Here is a 17,784-nt window from a genome sequence, read left to right on the forward strand (position 1 = left end):
GTATCCCACTAGTTGTTTTTGGAAAAATAACTGTGAAGGGAGTGAACCAAAGTGTGATTGACAACTTCAGTTTGTCCATCAGTTTGTGGGTGAAAGGCAGTGGAGAAACGAAGTTGGCAACCCAATAAAGACCAAAGAGTACGCCAAAAATAATGCTACTCGGCAAACCAAAGAGTGGCCACACATGTTTGAAGAAGAGATCTGCGGTCTAAGCAGCAGAGGTAGTCTTATGGTAAGGAAGAAAAATAGTCATCTGGGAGAAACGATAGACCACTACCCAAATAGCATCATGTTTGCGGAAAGTAGTAGGAAGGCCACTTAAAAATTCCATGGAAATGGATTCCCAAGGATGAGAGGGAACTAGTAATGGCTGATACAAACCATGCTTACAGTTTGAGGGCTTGCTTTGTGAACAGAGAGAACATGCACGAATGAATTTTTCCACTTGCTTGGGTAAGGCGGACCAATAGAAGTGGCGTTGAAGATTGAGAATGGTCTTGGTTGTGCCAAAATGCCCTCCACATGAAGAGGCATGTGCTTCACGGATGAGAAGGAGACGATCATCAAATTGTGGAACACAGTTGGTTAAGTTTATACAACCAACCATCATGAATGGTATAATCAAGAAAAGGAGTTTGGTTTATGACTGTAGGTTGTTGTTGAGCTTCCCATATCTCACCAAAGACCGGATCTGTTGCATACATATCTTTCCAAGCATCATATGCAGCACAACACACCTCTAGAATGTGTAGGACCTGAGTAGGTGGTCGACTTAACAAATCAGCCATTTTATTAGTTGTCCCCTTCTTAAATTTAATCACCAGATGGAATTGTTGAATGTAAGCAGCCCACTTTAGATGGTGTTGCTCTTGAATCTTGCGTTGTGAGTTGATGAAGATCAGTGGATGATGATCTGTATGGAGGATGGTCTCTTTGCCAAGAATGTAATGGTGCCACTGCTTCAAAGCTTGCACTAAATTGTAGAATTCCTTGTCATATGTGTTGTACCAGCAAGCGCCTCAGAATGGTATGCCATAGGGTGGCCTCCCTGTTTAAGAATAGCCCCTATGGCGAACTGAGAGGCATCAATTTCCATCTCAAATGGTTGATTCATATCTAGCAAATGAAAAACAAAGGCAAAGCATAATGCATTCTTAAGTTGAGCAAATTGTCGCTCAGATTCGGCATCCCAAATAAACTTTGCTTGATTAGACAACTGGTGCAAAGGGCGAGCCAGCTGTGAGAAATGAGAGACAAATTTTCTGTAGAAATTAATACCTCACATGAAGCTCTTGAGGTCATGTGCATTGGAAGGTGTTGGCCATTGCGCCAAAGCCTGTACCCGAGAGGGATCTGGGCGAACCCATGTGCTTTCAATAATAAATCCCAAATATTGAATTGATGTTTGTCCAAAACAGGATTTCTTCTCTTTGACCTGAAGTTGATGTGCTCGCAATAACTCAAGTATGTTGTGAACATGTTGAATATGGTCTTCCCAAGATTTACTGAATACCAAAATATCATCAAGGTAAATGACCACAAACTTACCCAAGTGTGCCCTGAAAACATCATTAATGAATCTCATAATGGTGGTTGGTGCATTGGTCAGTGCAAATGGCATGACCAACCATTCAAATAGCCCAAACTTTGTTTTGAAAGCAGTTTTCCATGTGTCAACTGCATGCATGCGAACTTGATGGTAGTCTGCAGTCAAATCCATCTTTGTGAAGAAACAAGCCCCGTGTAAGTGGTCCAACAAATCCTCAATGCAGGGTAGGGGGTAGCGGTTTTTAACAGTGGCTTTATTAATTGTCCGATAGTCTGTCACGAGGCGCCATTCAAAAGTATCCATTTGGGAATAATAAAAGTTGGAGATGCACATGGCAAGGATGAAGGCTAAATATCTCTGAATGTCAACAATTGTTCAATTTGGCGTTCTATCTCAGCTGCCTCTCGAGGAGCGAGGCGATATGATGGGGTATTGTGTAAGGAAGCAACAGGGTGAACCAAAGCACAAAGAAACACATTGGTTTAAATTGACTCTCTTAATGGGAGCTTTGCCAGTAGAAGGTTGGGTTGATGTTCTAGCTCAGGATGTGAGCACATAGGTGCACCCATCGTGCTGCAAGTGGTATTGGTGATCTTTAGCATGATAAACAACATGTTAGGCCTGTTGGTATGGAATGCCCAATAATAAATCGGCACAATCGAGAAGAGAAACATCACATACCACAGTATCACCGAAAGGTCCAATAGCAAAGGTTACAACACATCATTGGGAGATGGTAAGACGAGGACCGTCATTTTGGACCCAACCAAGCTGATATGAGTGTGGGTGTGGAGTGGTGGGAAGCCAAAGGCGTTAAACAAAGTCTTGTGCCACAAGATTCTTTTGACTCCCATTGTTGAGAATAAGAGTGGCCAACTCATGTTTGATTTGACAATTATGGGAAAACAGAGGCACAACAGAGGTGTTTGTTACATTAGCAATCATGAGGATGAGAGAGGGGTCCACTTCGGAAGGATTGTCGAGAGAAACAACTGCAAGTGGGGTAGTGGCATTTGGTTGCTCAACGTCTGTAAAAAGAGTCTTGTTAGGGCGTAGATTTTTTAGAACTCGACAATTTGCAAAAGCATGTGAGTTGGTCTTATGAAATGTACACCAAGGGGTATTGTGATGTGTGGGGGATGAGGCAATGTTGAAGAATGTAACTAGGTTCGGTCTTCAGAATTGTATTTGAGTCATAATGAAATGTATTTATCAAAAGAAAGAAAAGAAAAAAATTATTATTAGTATTATGACTTATTAAAGCATGGGTTTCATGCTTGGGTCATCATGTTTTTAAGTCAAAGTCCCCATTAAGGACTTATAAGTTTTATATTGAGTCATTAGAGCCATTGTCCATTTTATGAGACCCTTCTTGGGTTTTTGAATCATGTAAAAAAAAATGATTGAGTCAAATAAGTCATTTGTCACTTCCACATCACGTCGGCCCTTACCTGATCAAGTCAGCCTACATTAGGGCAATTCGACCCACAGAAAAGGCTATATATAGAAGTGTAGTTCGATTCATTTAGAGTATCAATCACACAAGTTCAATACACAAGGAGGAGAAAAAGTGTGAAGTTCCAAGAGAAGAAGAATTGGAGGAGAAGGACAAGGTCGAAATCTTGGGTTATCTCTCTCTCATACGAAGGTACTAGGCTACCACTGGGGTCGAAGTTCTACTGCAAAAGAGGTTGAAGTTTTGTTGCTAAATAGGTCGAAGTAGTTGTTGCATCAAGATCGAAGTTATTGCTGCATCAAGCTCGAAGTTGTTGTTGCATCAAGCTTGAAGTTACTGTTGCATCAAGGTCAAAGTTACTGTTGTATCAAGGTCAAAATTCTACTACTGCCTCTAGGTCGAAGATTTGCTACTGCTACTAGGTCGAAGTTTTGTTGCTGAAAGATTGAAGGCGAAGTTGTTGTTGAAGGGTCATCATCTGCAAAAGAAGGAAAGGGTTGACTTGGTGATTGGAGGAAGTTTGAGTCTAGGTCAAGGGTCTTGGATTATCTCGTGAAACTATTGAAGGAAGAGTTGTCGATTGGGTTTTCCCCTAGATAGGGGTTTAAGCCTGGTTGTTTGCCTACATCTGGTGTCTTTGATCTTCGTGTTATGGTTTTGATAATTGCTTGATAAACTAACATAAAAGAAGAATACAAGAAAAGTTAATTAGAACATAAGAATATCACAAGTAATTATCAAGATAAAGAAAATACTTTTGCCTTTCTGATTTTCTAACATGGTATTAGAGTTAAGGTGAAGAAGAAGGAAAAAGGCGACCTGGAGATCTATTGAAAGGAGAATAAGGAACCTTCAAGAAGTCCAAAGGACCAAGGAAGGAAGATAGACCTATCCAAGATAGAATGCTACAATTGTCATAAGATGGGTCACTATAGAAATTATTGTCTTGACAATCCTAGGAATGTTGAGATCAAACAAACTTTGTTGAAGGTTCACCAAAGAAGAACAAGATGGAAGGATTTGAACTCAAAGACCTATTTTCTAAGGACTCTTAAGGACTCTATTCTTTACATATCCTTCTACTCTAAGTTTTCAATTGTTTTCCTTTTATACTTTGGTTTCTAGTATTTATAGGTTTAGCATGTTTTGAAAAGAAAGAAAAAAACACTTTTTTGTTGAAGTTATAGGTATCCCTCAAGGTTGGACTAAGAGGGAGCCCTCACCACTTTTCAAAAGATAAGTATCTTCCTGCTTGTATTATCTTTTTATATTTGGTTTCCCTTTTCTTATCTAGATGTATTTGTATTAAGATGCTAATAACATTTATTTTTGTATTTTTCTTGTTTAGGAAAAACTTGTTGATATGCTCAAGGGTTTTGGAGAAGACCTCACAAGACAAAGCATGATAGAAGTTCTATTGGAATTGATGTCCTACAAGGTTTGTCAAGAAAACAACTCTAAGGTATATCTTAGACCATTAGCTTTGTTCTCTTCATGATAAAGGTATATTCATTCCTTTTAATAATTTTTTCTACATTACTAACATCATTGTGTCTGAATCAAATAATTGGAGAAAAAATGGAGGTAAACGGAGCTAGGGTTTCTCTGTGTGGACAAGCGGGGTTTGGATCGACCGCCAAGAACTGCCTCTCAGATGGCTTGAATGGCACCCAAGGATCTGAGAAACATGGTCACTGGAGGACTCTGGCATTTAGGTGGGAACATACTGAAACACCAAACCGGCGTGAACAACCCGGACATTGGTTCGCAGGGGAACTGGAATGTACAAGAAATGGAGCCATTTTCCATGTGGCGGACTACAGCCAAGGGGCAACAAGGTCGAACCCGGTCTGTCGTATGTGTTTCCTCTTACTCCTTAAGACCACCGGAGATGGCTTTTCCCATGTGGATCAATTGAATAGGGCAGCATGGATAAATCTAGTGCGGTTGTATTTACTGTCTCTATGGAAGGGGGCAGCAACAATTTCACCAGAGGACTGGGTCTCGGAGGCCCTCTGTGCCTCGGAACCCTTACACGGTCTTTGTAATGCTCCTGGCACTGAATACTCGAGAGGACAACCTTCGAGCCACACAGAGATGAAGACAGACAGATTATTAGGCAATAAGGAGGAGGCGAGATATCTTACACGACTAAACCAGCCCTATGACACAGATTTAGATGGGAAAACATCTGTACTAGGTACTCTGGGCTCAGTTTTTATTGGATTTGAAGGAATACAGGAAAAAGGCACTCTGCGACTGGATCTATACTCCATCAACCTATCTCCTGAGTCTGTACCGGCACAAGAGTTGCGATGTGGCTCGGATGGGGTGGCCCATGTCTCGACCTGCGCCATCTACCACGCCAAACAGAGTACTGTGCGAAATGGGATATCTGTATCAGTGCAACCCCTCGAAAACAAAAGGGACCTTGTCTTTCGAAACCTGGTAAATCCTCTTCGCTTTCAAATATTTTTAAAAACCCCGGCTGGCATTTCTTTACTAATCTAGGTAAATAATACAGACAATGTGATTCAGCTGAAACACATTCATCTCGCATAATGTTGGATACCCTGCTCATGCAGAATCTTATATTTGGGGGCAGAACATTACAAGATAACCATTCATTGCAGGATTATCATATACTATCAGCATCCTCCATAATACTAAATCTGAGACTAAAAGCGTGATTCAGCTGAAACACATCATCTCGCATAATGTCGGATACCCTGCTCATGCAGAATCTTATATTTGGGGGCAGAACATTACAGGATAACCATTCATTGCAGGATTATCATATATTATCAGCATCCTCCATAATACTAAATTCGAGACTAAGAGGGGGTGCTGCAACCTCCAGTAAAATTAATAATGCAGGAGGAGGTTATGGAAATAATACTTCGAAGAGCATAGAAACAAAACAGAAGCATAATAATGGAGGTCTCTCCTTCAAGAACATCCTTCAAGGGGAAAAAGCACAGCTTCTGAACCAACAAAACCTGTAGGTGCTACCCCTAACCCGTACATAGTGGAGCAACTGAACTTCACTCCTGAGTCTGTACCGGCACAAGAGTTGCGATGTGGCTCGGATGAGGTGGCCCATGTCTCGACCTACGCCATCTACCACGCCACACAGAGTACTGTGCGAAATGGGATATTTGTATCAGTGTAGCCCCTCGAAAACAAAAGAGACCTTGTCTTCCGGAACCTGGTAAATCCTCTTTGCTTCCAAATATTTTTAAAAACTCTGGTTGGCATTTCTTTACTAATCTGGGTAAATAATACAAACAGTGTGATTCAGCTGAAACACATCATCTCGCATAATGTCAGATACCGTACTCATATGTAGAATCTAATATTTGGGGGCAGAACATTACAGGATAACCATTCATGGCAGGATTACCATATACTATCAGCATCCTCCATAATCCTAACTCTGAGACTACGAGGGGGTGTTGCAGCCTCCAGTAAAATTAATAATGCAGGAGGAGGTTATGGAAATAATACTTCGAAGAGCACAAAAACAAAACAGAGGCATAATAATGGAGGTCTCTCCTTCAAAAACATCCTTAAAGGGGGAAAAAGCATAGCTTCTAAACCAACAAAACTTGTAGGTGCTACCCCTAACCCGTACATAGTGGAGCAACTGAACTTCACTCCAGAACTAACTATAGACAGCCCAGAAATAGATGAGCATTGTGCTACATTTGAATCACAAGCCATTATATGTCGTTTCAACTGTTTCTGGCCAAAACCAGTTGAGCTATATCATTGGGTTTTGACCAACTGGTCATTACATTGTGAAATACACCTTTGCTCCAAAGGTTTCTTTATTGTAAAGTTCCCATCATCGGAAGCAAGAGACATCATCCTACAGGATGGCCCATGGTTCTGGGGATCGACAGGTTTTTTCATCACACCTTGGTTCCCTAAATTTGATGCAAACACCATGGTTGTTTCTAGTATGTCGGTTTGGGTCCGGCTGCACAACCTCCCTCTCCATTTCTGGGACGAACGTGTTCTAGCAGGTATTGGAAACATCATTGGGAAATATATAAAGACAGATACCCAAAGATTGGAGGAAAGGATCTACACATACGCACGTATATGTGTGGAAGTAGATCTCAGCAAAGGCTTACCGGATCGCATACAACTCATCCACAAACAACGGAATTGGACATAGCTTTTAGATTATGAGAACACAGCTTTTAGATGTAGAAACTGCAGGCAAACAGGGCATCTTCAAAATATGTGCCCGAAAGCCAAGAAAGACACCAAAAGAAAGAAGAAGAATGGGAAACAGACCAAAGGCTGGCAATTCCCCCCACCTGAGCCAGAAGAGGAGGAGGACGAAGCTGGGGAGGAACCCACACACATGGGAAACAATCAGAAAACATAGGTACCAGAAACACGGGTGATATCCACACAAGGCCCTACTGAATCACAGAACGATCTGGTACAACCAGCAAACATACCAGAAGCAATGGATGCAAGCGTATACATTCATCAGACAATTCAGATTCAGACAAGGACAATGCAAGACCTAAAGCTGGAAATCAACTTGCATTTGTCTCTTTGGCGCCATCTCTTAGGGAATGGCGAAGGTAGAGAAAAAGAAAGGGATAAAAACCTAACTTTTCTCCTCAATGTATATTAAGTTTGATTTTTGTTTGTTTATGATTATCATCAGTCATAGACTTGATGATGCAATGTATTCTCAGCAAATGCAACATGTAATTTTGTTTTCACTAATAAAATTAAGCTTTTTTCCATTGAAAAAACACATCATTGTGTCTAGCTCCTTCAAATCATAATGATTCTTGATAGGGCAATTAATCATTAGATAAATCTACCCTCATTAAAATCATTCATTATTTTGTGGAACCCTAAGAAGTTCTCTACAAAACCCTAACCTAAGGGTATGTCGATGCTAATGTGAAAACCCTAGTCTGCATAGGGTTATTGATGAAATCTAGAAAATTCTATTCTTTTGATGTTTGGGGTTTTGATTATGTCATGTTTAGAGTTTTGGAATTATTATGGAAACCCTAGTCCTTTAGGGTTGGATGGTAATCTTTGTGTATTGAAATCATAAACCTTTAAGGTTTTTGGTAAATTAGGGTTTATGACCAAAACCCTTATGATATCTATAATAAGATCCTAGGATTGAAACCCTAGATGTATGTTTGTCCGTCTGATTGAAACCCTAGCCGGATCAAAATTGTTGTATGTCTAACTTTAATGTATTGATATTTGTGCCTTTGGTTTGCCTAATATATGTTGTTGTGATATGCTTGTGCATGATTATGAAATCCTACAGATATGTCCTAACCTAACTGTTGATGCTCATTGTTCTAGGGTTTGTAACTAAACCCTAGTAGAAGTTTGATATTCTAGGATATGACTGTGATGATAAAATCTAGGGTTTACAAAAAGGTTGGCCATATTGTTTAAACTTTAAACCTTAGATTGTGATGTGATTGGTTTTGATTATTGATATCCAAGGCTTACTATGGAATCTAGGGTTTGCATTCTAAAATTGTTAGTTTAGAATGCACTTGTTTGATTTGCTTCTAGGGTTTGCAATATGTCTTAGAAGAATCTGCCATATCTTTGAAAGTAATATTGAGACCTTAGATATAATGAGACTAATATCTTGATTGAGTTACTGATGCGATCTAGGGTTTGTAACCAAAACCCGAGCAAGAAGTTGAAGTATAGAAGTATAGTGTCTTGTTGATTATTCGATGTCTAAAGTCTAATGTATGATTCTAATATAGTTAACTTCATGCTTCTATATATGTATTTGGTCATATTTGCTGTCTAAGTTGTGCAGGTACATAATCTTCAAGATGTTGAAGATATTCGTAAGTAAATTTAATTTGATTGATAAGCATGATGAAGTTATATGAATGATGATGATCAAGATGACTCTAATAAGAAGGATGACGCCATGAAAGATTCTCCGATGTCATAGAAAGTAGTTGATCTCCATAAGTTGAGAGGGAGCCTGGACAAAAGAAAGGGTATAACTCCCAAGGTTGAGAGGGAGGGCATATTATAGTCATGATGGATACCTTGAAGAAGAAATTGGAGAATGTATATTGAGTTGTTGTTGAAAGAAGAAAAGCAGGATCCGGTTGTAGAATATGTTGTTGTATGTTAAGTAGGAAAGGGAGTTGTATGATTGAGAAAACTTCGGAGAAGCCTCTAAGTCCTACTGTGATGAATTGTGAAACAACATCAAGATGTTTAAAGACCCCGAAGGTTTGTGTTTACTTATGTGTATTTGAAAAGTTGTTACTGAACGGGGTTGTGTTTGTACAAGTAAATCTCTCAAAGCTTTTGAAGCATGCTTGAGGTTACCGATCTGTTTGATCGGGAGAGATTTGTAATCGATTTGAATAATCGAGAGAGTTGAGGCATTGTGTAATGCCTAGGAGGACATCTGGTCCGCCTGTGTGTTTATGTCTAGTTCCCGAAGTAGGGAGGGTGGCGTTGGTCATAGAGCTTTGACCTTGCATTACACACCTATTTCCCTAGGTTGATGGTTAGAAAGTAAGTCTGATGGTATCTAGACTGGCTAAAAGATTTAGTCCATCTTAGTCCCACATGGATAGGTTGCCCTAGTCAGGAATCTAGTCTGTGGCACCGAGAGTGCCTAAACTCTTCATGGTTCAAGTGTTTTGAGATCTTCCATGTACTTGTATATGTGTGTATGAATACCTCCCTAGTTAAGAGGGAGTGTTGAAGAATGTAACTAGGTTCAGTCTTCATAATTGTATTTGAGTCATAATGAATGAATTTATCAAAAGAAAGAAAAAGAGTTTTTATTATTATTATTGTGACTTATTAAAGCATGGGTTTCATGCTTGGGTCATCATGTTTTTAGGTCAAAGTTCCCATTGAGGACATCTAGGTTTTATATTGAGTCATTAGAGTCATTGTCCATTTTATGAGACCCTTCTTGGGCTTTTGAATCATGTAAAAAGAAATTTTTATTGAGTCAAACAAGTCAGTTGTCAACTCCACACCAAGTCGACCCTTACCTGATCAAGTCAACCTACATTAGGGAAATTCAAGCCACAAAAAAGGCTATATATTAGAAGTCCAACTCGATTCATTTGGAGTATCAATCACACAAGTTCAATACACAAGGAGGAGTAGAAAAAGTGCAAAGTTCCAAGAGAAGAAGAATTGCAAGAGAAGGACAAGGCTGAAATTTTGGGTTATCTCTCTCTCCCATACGAAGGTACTAGGCTACTACTGTGGTCGAAGTTCTGCTGCAAAAGAGTTCAAAGTAGCTACTGCATCAAGATCGAAGTTGTTGCTACATCAAGGTCGAAGTCGTTGTTGCATCAAGGTTGAAGTTACTGCTTCATCAAGGTCAAAGTTACGGTTGCATCAAGGTCGAATTTTTGCTACTACCTCTAGGTCGAAGATCTGTTGTTGCTACTAGATCAAAGTTTTGTTGTTGCAAGATTGAAGTCGAAGTTGTAGTTGAAGGGTCATCATCTGCAAAAGAAGGAAAGGGTTGACTTGGTGATTGGAGGAAGTCTAAGTCTAGGTCAAGAGTCTTGGATTATCTCGTGAATCTAGTGAAGGAAGAGTTGTTGACTGGGTTTTCCCCTAGATAGGGGTTTTTCCCTGGCTGTCCACCTACATCTGGGGTCTTTGATCTTCGTGCTATGGTTTTGATAATTGCTTGATGAACTAACATAAAAGAAGAATATAAGAAAAGTTGATAAGAACATAAGAATATCACAAGTCATTATCAAGATAAAGAAAATCTTTCTGCCTTTCGGATTTTCGAACAGGCAGAGGCAACATTAGAAGAACCAGAGGGAGACGAACCATTTCTAGCTTGAAGAGATCAGATTCGAGGATCCACTTTGCATTACACAGCCAGGGCTTGAATTAATGGCGTGTCCAATGAAGTACTATCAAACAACTCAACTTCAAGATATGGAATCTCATTATCAAATTCTTGAAAAGTCTTTGCATGTCCAAATCTATCCAAGTAATCAAGTTGTCGCTCAACAAAATTGTCAGTCTTGGAAGATTCAAGAAAAATCACATCTCTAGATATTATAAAATTCTTATTAACTTCATCATAGAGACAGTATGCTTTGGAAGTATCTGAGTACCCCAAGAAGATACACTTGTGATTCCTTGCACCAAGTTTATTTCTCTGTTCTTTAGGTATCTACTATCAAGGCATAACAGGTGCAACCAAAAACCCTGATATGCCTCACCGAAAGAATGGGACATACAACATTTCCTTATATACACAGCACGTAGAACTGCATAAGCCCAAAACATCAGTTTTAGCATTCTTGAAAAACATCATGGAATGTACCATATTTAATATTGTCTTGTTCATTCTTTCAGCTACTCCGTTTTGTTGGGGATTATAAGGCATGGTTGTTTGATGTTTGTTCCCATTCTGGCGAAGATAGTTTTCAATTTCATTTGAAGTGCATTATTTTCCATTATCAGTGCGAATAGAGCCAATATTGGATTGTGCATCATTTTCAATCCATGCATGAAAGTTCTTGAATGTTTCCAAAGCTTCAGATTTGTTCTTCAATAAATAAACCCAACACATTTTGGTGTAGTCATCAATAAATGTCATCATAAATTTATTACTATTTGCAAAAGGAACAGGCATTGGGCCACATAAATCGGAATGAATGACTTCAAGTTTTCTATTTGCTCTAGAATGAGAATCATGAAAACACTGTGTGTTGTGCTTTCCTAAAGTACGAGCATCACATTGCTTAAGTTTCCTAAGAATTGTAGGCAAACCAGTAACACCATTTTTCTTCAACAAACGAAGGTTGTCATAGTTCAAGTATCCAAATCTAGCATGCCATAAAAGACTTGATGGAAATGTACCTTCATCATAGTGAGAATTATATGAGAAGTTTTGTGCACAGGCAGAGGTTCCTTGCAGCGTCAGAAGTCTTTCTTCTTCTATCCACGTCATGACAAGTGAGTGATTTGATGTTTTTTGACCTAAACCTTGCCATCAAATATATGAATGGAGTGTCCTTGCTAGTGGATGTGGACCAAAGACAACAAGTTTCTCCTCAACTCCGGGAGGTATAGAACATCATGTAAAAGAAAGTCTAGAAGACCAGGCAACTTAAGCCTGATGGTACCAAGCCCTAATGGCTTGAGCTTTGACTTGTATGCAAAGTATATTGCTCCATCAACATTGTCAGTGAATTCTTCAAAGAAATCACTCTTAAAAGTCATGTGGCAAGTTGATCCTGAATCAAGCAACCAATCATCTTTCCATGAAGCACGTGAAACATTATACAAGTCTTCAATTACTCCAATGTTGCAATGTGCCACAACAACATGAGCGAATTCAGGTACTTTACCTTTCCCTTTGTCAAGTGTTTTACCTTTTCCTTCATTTATTTCTTGCTCAATTCTGTCCCAAGGCAACTTACATGTGGATGCATCATGTCCATCTCTATTGCATCATATGCAATGAAGATCAAATTTTTCTCCTTGGAACTATCTGCCCACCCTGCCTTTAAAATTCCTCCTTCCTCTTCCTTTTCGACCACCTCTTCCTCTAGAGAAATCTTGTGCGTGATTCTTCTCCTTTTGTGCAAGGCATACAGCTTCTTCAGTAGAATGAGGAGTTGTCTTCCTCCCAAAATCCTTCTCTCTCTCAACAAACTTCTTCTCAAGGGATTCAAAGTTAATTTCCTTAAGGTTGTCGCTTGCTTGCAATGACTCAAGATAATGTGAATAGGTGGGATATAGTGCCTTGACATAAGCTATGAGAGGAATATCTATTTCAACACCAGTGGCTTTTATGTCATGCATAATGGATCTTAATTTTGATGTGCAAGAGGGTCATCATTTTTCAACTCAAGACTGAACAACTTAATCATCAAATGAACAACTTCAAGTTCCAAAGAGTGAGTCATACAATTTATTCAACTTCTTTAAGGCTTCAAAGGCATTTGAAAATGGAGAAATATGGTGACTCACCTCTTCATTATTAATGTTGTAATAAAGGCATAGGCCTTGTTGTTCTTGTTTTCCCAAATGGCAAGCTCCTTGTGTGAAGTGGGCTTTTCAGGTGCATTGTCTCCTACACCTTCACAAACCCCTTTCCACAACTCATTAAAAATGAGGGAGTGTTTTATCTTTTGGGGCCACTCAGGATAGTTCTCCTTGCTAGTGAGAAAAACTCCCACAATGGATATGAGTGAATGCATCATATGATTTGAATTGACCTCGAAATAATTTGAATAGTTGCAACAAAAGGTTGATGTATTCAAAAATACAATAATATATCTCCATCATATTATAATTTATATGGCATACTATACATAGTATCATACTTTCATACCAAGGAACTCAACATATTTCAACCTACTCTCATGTGACATACCAACTATTCATGCCCACGGCCTTGAAAATATATATGCTTCTTATCTATTATACACCATGGTTTCTTTAAAAAAAGACTCATATATACACCACTCACCATTCATATACTACATACATAATACCAACATACTCCATTCAAACTTCACGCTCTTGAAAAACCAAAGCATATACACTCACGCACTTCATATATGTGCCAACCAAAAGCTTCAACGAATTTTAAAAACATATCGGTCTTCAAGGAGGAGATAGCATGTTTCCATTGCGCCAGGTCTCGGTAATATTTACACACTTCCTCACATTTTTTTGGAATTTTTCTTAGAATCAAAACGATTCCAGTAGTTGCACCTGATGCATGATCTTCCTCTACATGATCCTGTAGAAATGAAATATTGTTGCTAAAGATGTACCCGCAAGTCAACTTAGAGAAAGGCGAGCCAATTGGCTTTCACTTCATTGACCAAGAGCCAACCTGTAAGTCAAGTTGCATTGTTGAGAAGGGCTTAATTGATAACTAAGCAATTGGTATGAAGAGCTTGGCCACAAGGAATGAGAGTGTCACAAAGCTTATGAAAAACGGCCTATAGTTGCGGGTTCGATGCCTTGAATTGGCTCAAACAATGGCTCAATGCCACAATGAGAGCAAGCCACAAGAGAGGAGCGTTGGTGCTCTAATGGCTTGCTCAGAAAATGGCTCAACCACATGCAGAAGTTATCACAATAGAGAGCAAGGAAACGCCAAATTGAAAAGGGCTCAACTTTGGAAATAGTGGCCAATGTGCAGAGTAGAGCTAGGGGTTCGACGACAGAGTTATGCCAAGGATCTCGATTGGGATATGCGTACTTAACTCGCGAGTAAGGGTTGGCAAGTGGTGCGGCCAAGCTACAAGTTCGATGATTTTCCGTGAGGAATGTTGACATGTTTGAGTAGCAGAGGGGTGGCAGACTCAGATCTGACAGAGAGTGGCAGGAAAAATGAGGACAATGGCAAGAGTTACAGCAAAAAAAGCTAATTTGGGAGTTGGCTTTGATACCATGTCAGGCCAGGAGGTAACTCCACGAATTGAATTGTTTTCGCAATAAGAAAGTGGCCTACCTTTGGCTTAGGTGTCGCAACAGATGGTTATCTATTATGCCAAATTCACCTAAGACATGCACAACATCTGTAAGCCATCAAGGTCACTGATGCAGTAGTTAGCTCTATTGGCAGCACGAAAGTGGCAACATCTATACCCGCAAGGTCTAAGCACTAAAAGTGCTTGAATTGACCACTATAAGTGCTTGAATTGACCACTATAAGCTTGATGATTATTTTGTTTATGGATTAGAAGGAAAAATATGGCATATGGTTAAGCTCTGTTGAAGAAACTGAGCTCATAAATCAATTGGGTTTCCTTGAACTAAATGCCTCTTCTGAAGATAGCAAGCTTGGTATTTGAATGCTAAATATATGAAGAGTAGATAATGCAACAGTCGCGGATCAGCATTCTCATTGAGTTAATAAAAATAAAGTAGAAAGATATATTCCACAAGTTCTAGCCACCGAAATAAAATATTATGGAGTCAATGTTGTGCATGATTATCAGAGGGATAAATTCAAGAACATTATCATTTTCAATTTCCTTTATCGCTGATTAACAATATCAAATTTACATCGACAAATGACGTTTTGCGAACCCCTTGAAAACAAGGGCACTCCCTCAGATATAAAAATATTTGTGCTTTTGTACACCTAAAGTTTCAATTTTCAACAAAAGCCAAACAGGATGACCAATTACAAAAAGAATTCATAGGAACAAAATAAAAGAACCCTGCTGAATAAATAAATAAATATGTTATAGCATAAATATGTTATAGCTTTGTAGTTATCCTCTGCATATTTAAAAGGATAAACGAGCCTTCAAAGATGTCCAGGGCAATGCCCACTTCAGACAATAATAAAAATTCAAATCGCCCCTAGGGCAATTTTATTAACTTCCGGTATGTTTAGGGCCAATGAGTTTCACATTCAATCTTGATTAAAATGAACGAAATTTGATATACATCACGGCCTAAAATTACGGTTTGGGGTTATTGACAACCATCATGGCCTAAAATTGCGGTTTAGGGTTATTGACAACCATCATGGCCTAAGATTAGGGCTTCGGATATATAGGCATACATAAAGACCAGAGGTTAGGGTTAGGGTTAAATACGTCATGCAGAATCGGATTTTAACGAGAACCTTGATCTGCCCCTCGGAACCCGCCATACCAATACAACTTTCTCTCTGAGGAACCCCAAATCCAAAACCCTGAAAACCCTAGACCAGCTGCAGTTTACTGCAAATCAAATGCAATCACCGAGAAAATATAAAACAAAAATCATCTGACCTCAACAACCGATAAATCTACAGTGGCGGTCTTCAAGAGCTCAAAATGCTTGTTGCCTCTACAGAGCAAATACTCGATGTAGGTGAAATCTCTTTTACCTGCGGACTTTGCAATTTTTCTGAACTCTGCCGATACAAATTGCTCTACTCTGCATCGCTCGAGGAAATCTTTGGATCCGGCTGCTCGCAAGAATCCTCTGTATAAACTCAAAACCTGCCTTGGCATTCCCGAGAGCCTTTGCGCAGGCGCCATCAATGACGGATTCTATAAGTCATGGTGGCGTAGGCTAGAACTCTGTAAAACCAGCCAATTACCAAGATTTCATCAAAGCCGAGAGAGGAATTGCCATACCTACCGAGTTTTCATTCAATCTCAGCGACGATGGGGATCAATGCGAATACGAGATAATGCTTAAATACACATAATGTTCGTTCTAATTCTTTCATATTTTATTTATTATTTTGTATTTAAGATCATATATTAGTGAAAATAAATATTTAATAAAAAAAAATATGGATTAATTATTTTTAAGATTTTTATATGTTGGTTAAAATTTTATTTATTAAACCTCGAATTAGGGTGTCTAGATGGTAGAGAGATGCATTAATTGCCCTCATGATTAATGTGTTCAAAGCATTTGTTTTGAGGGAACAACATTGCCTCATGCCTGTCCCTTGTTTTTCCATAATCCAAGAGATCGTGATGGTGGCAAATTCCTCTCAACTCAACATTTATGGCTTATCAGGTTCTGGTACACATGTCCACTTGATGCTAGTAATGGTTTGCCTGTAGAGAATGTTAAGAATGTTAGAAGCATGGGCAATAAAAGGTAGAAACATTGGTTATAGCATCCCTTCGCATTTGTTATGGTGAGCGAGTGTGTCAGACCTCATCGAGGAAGCAAAGGCAAAGGCAAGTTGCCTCTCCCTACTTGGCACAGCTAGGCCACTGAACAATTTGATGATAGCATCCCCCGTCATTATCAGTGCCTAGTTACAAACCTAGAGGCCCAAGAGATGGGCATCATCAGTGATAAAGCATAGTCCCTCTTACAATTTGTTGGGTCACCACATCATAGACCAAGAAGATGCTACTATGGTGTTGGAGGGACATGCTTGGGACCTAGACTTTCACATTTTTCGTGCCCAAGTTGTGTTGTGAACCATCGCTAGTGCTCTAGGGCTTCAACTCCAACATACTTCTTCATCTGCAAACAACTCCTTTTCACAAAGTTGTGTGGATTCTACCTTGCAAGATATTAGACCCTATAGGCAGCATATGTGTTGCATTGAGGGCCAATCCTCATCTAGGCCTCGGCAGCAGTGCAATACCATGGAGAACAATCTTGTGAATCCTGGAACATCTCGTAGTAAGGAAGCTCATACCAATTTCCCAAGCAGCATCACCCATCCTCCACCTACAATGCACCAACCATTAGATGGGCACTCTTTGCCAGTAATGCACCATCCACTAGTTGGGCACCCACCACTTGATGATGATGACTACTATAGACCAATGCTAGTGCAATGGGAAGATCCTCCTGAGCTCAAGTATGGGAAGGATAACCCCAACAAGTAGCACTTAACATTGCTTAGGCTTCCATTGCGACTCAAGTCATTTTGAGGCTTCTGCCCTTTACTATTTTTTTGATGATCTAAACTATTCAGGTGGTCACCTAGTTTTCTTCACAAGAGCAGGTGGTCCCACCTGCCACAATTTTGTGATAACCAACCTCTTTTGCTTCTAGTGCAATCTTGTATCTGCCTAGCCAAATCCCTCAAAACATGTAATCTTCGTACTTTTTTTTGTAATACAAAGATGTCTAACTTACAAGCAAAAAGAATATATATATATAAAGTGAACCACTTAACAAAGAGAGTTTAATTAGATTCACATAAAATTTAAGCATATTTTTCCTCTTATAAATAAGTGTGTCAACTATCTTAGGGAAGTAATGGAATTGAAGACCTGATAGTGAGACTCTAGGGTTT

At 39.3% G+C, this 17,784-nt stretch overlaps 1 long non-coding RNA gene across 4 annotated transcripts in view; it reads right to left on the minus strand.

Annotated features, from left to right (window-relative positions):
- LOC149160938 (uncharacterized) overlaps positions 1-16,200 on the minus strand; it is a 53,447-nt gene extending 37,247 nt beyond the window's left edge. For 3 of the 4 annotated variants that reach the window (XR_016261818.1, XR_016261817.1, XR_016261819.1), the window contains exon 1: positions 15,892-16,200. This is a non-coding gene — a long non-coding RNA (uncharacterized LOC149160938). Of the gene's footprint in view, positions 1-15,207; positions 15,743-15,891 lie in introns of those variants that run through there. The other variant, XR_016261816.1, reaches the window with a different exon arrangement.
- Between the last annotated feature and the right edge of the window lie 1,584 nt (positions 16,201-17,784).

This window comes from Pinus tabuliformis, chromosome 5_2, assembly GCF_031772625.1.
Source record: "Pinus tabuliformis cultivar Carrire ecotype Pingquan chromosome 5_2, CPIR1, whole genome shotgun sequence".
Lineage (NCBI taxonomy): Eukaryota > Viridiplantae > Streptophyta > Pinopsida > Pinales > Pinaceae > Pinus > Pinus tabuliformis.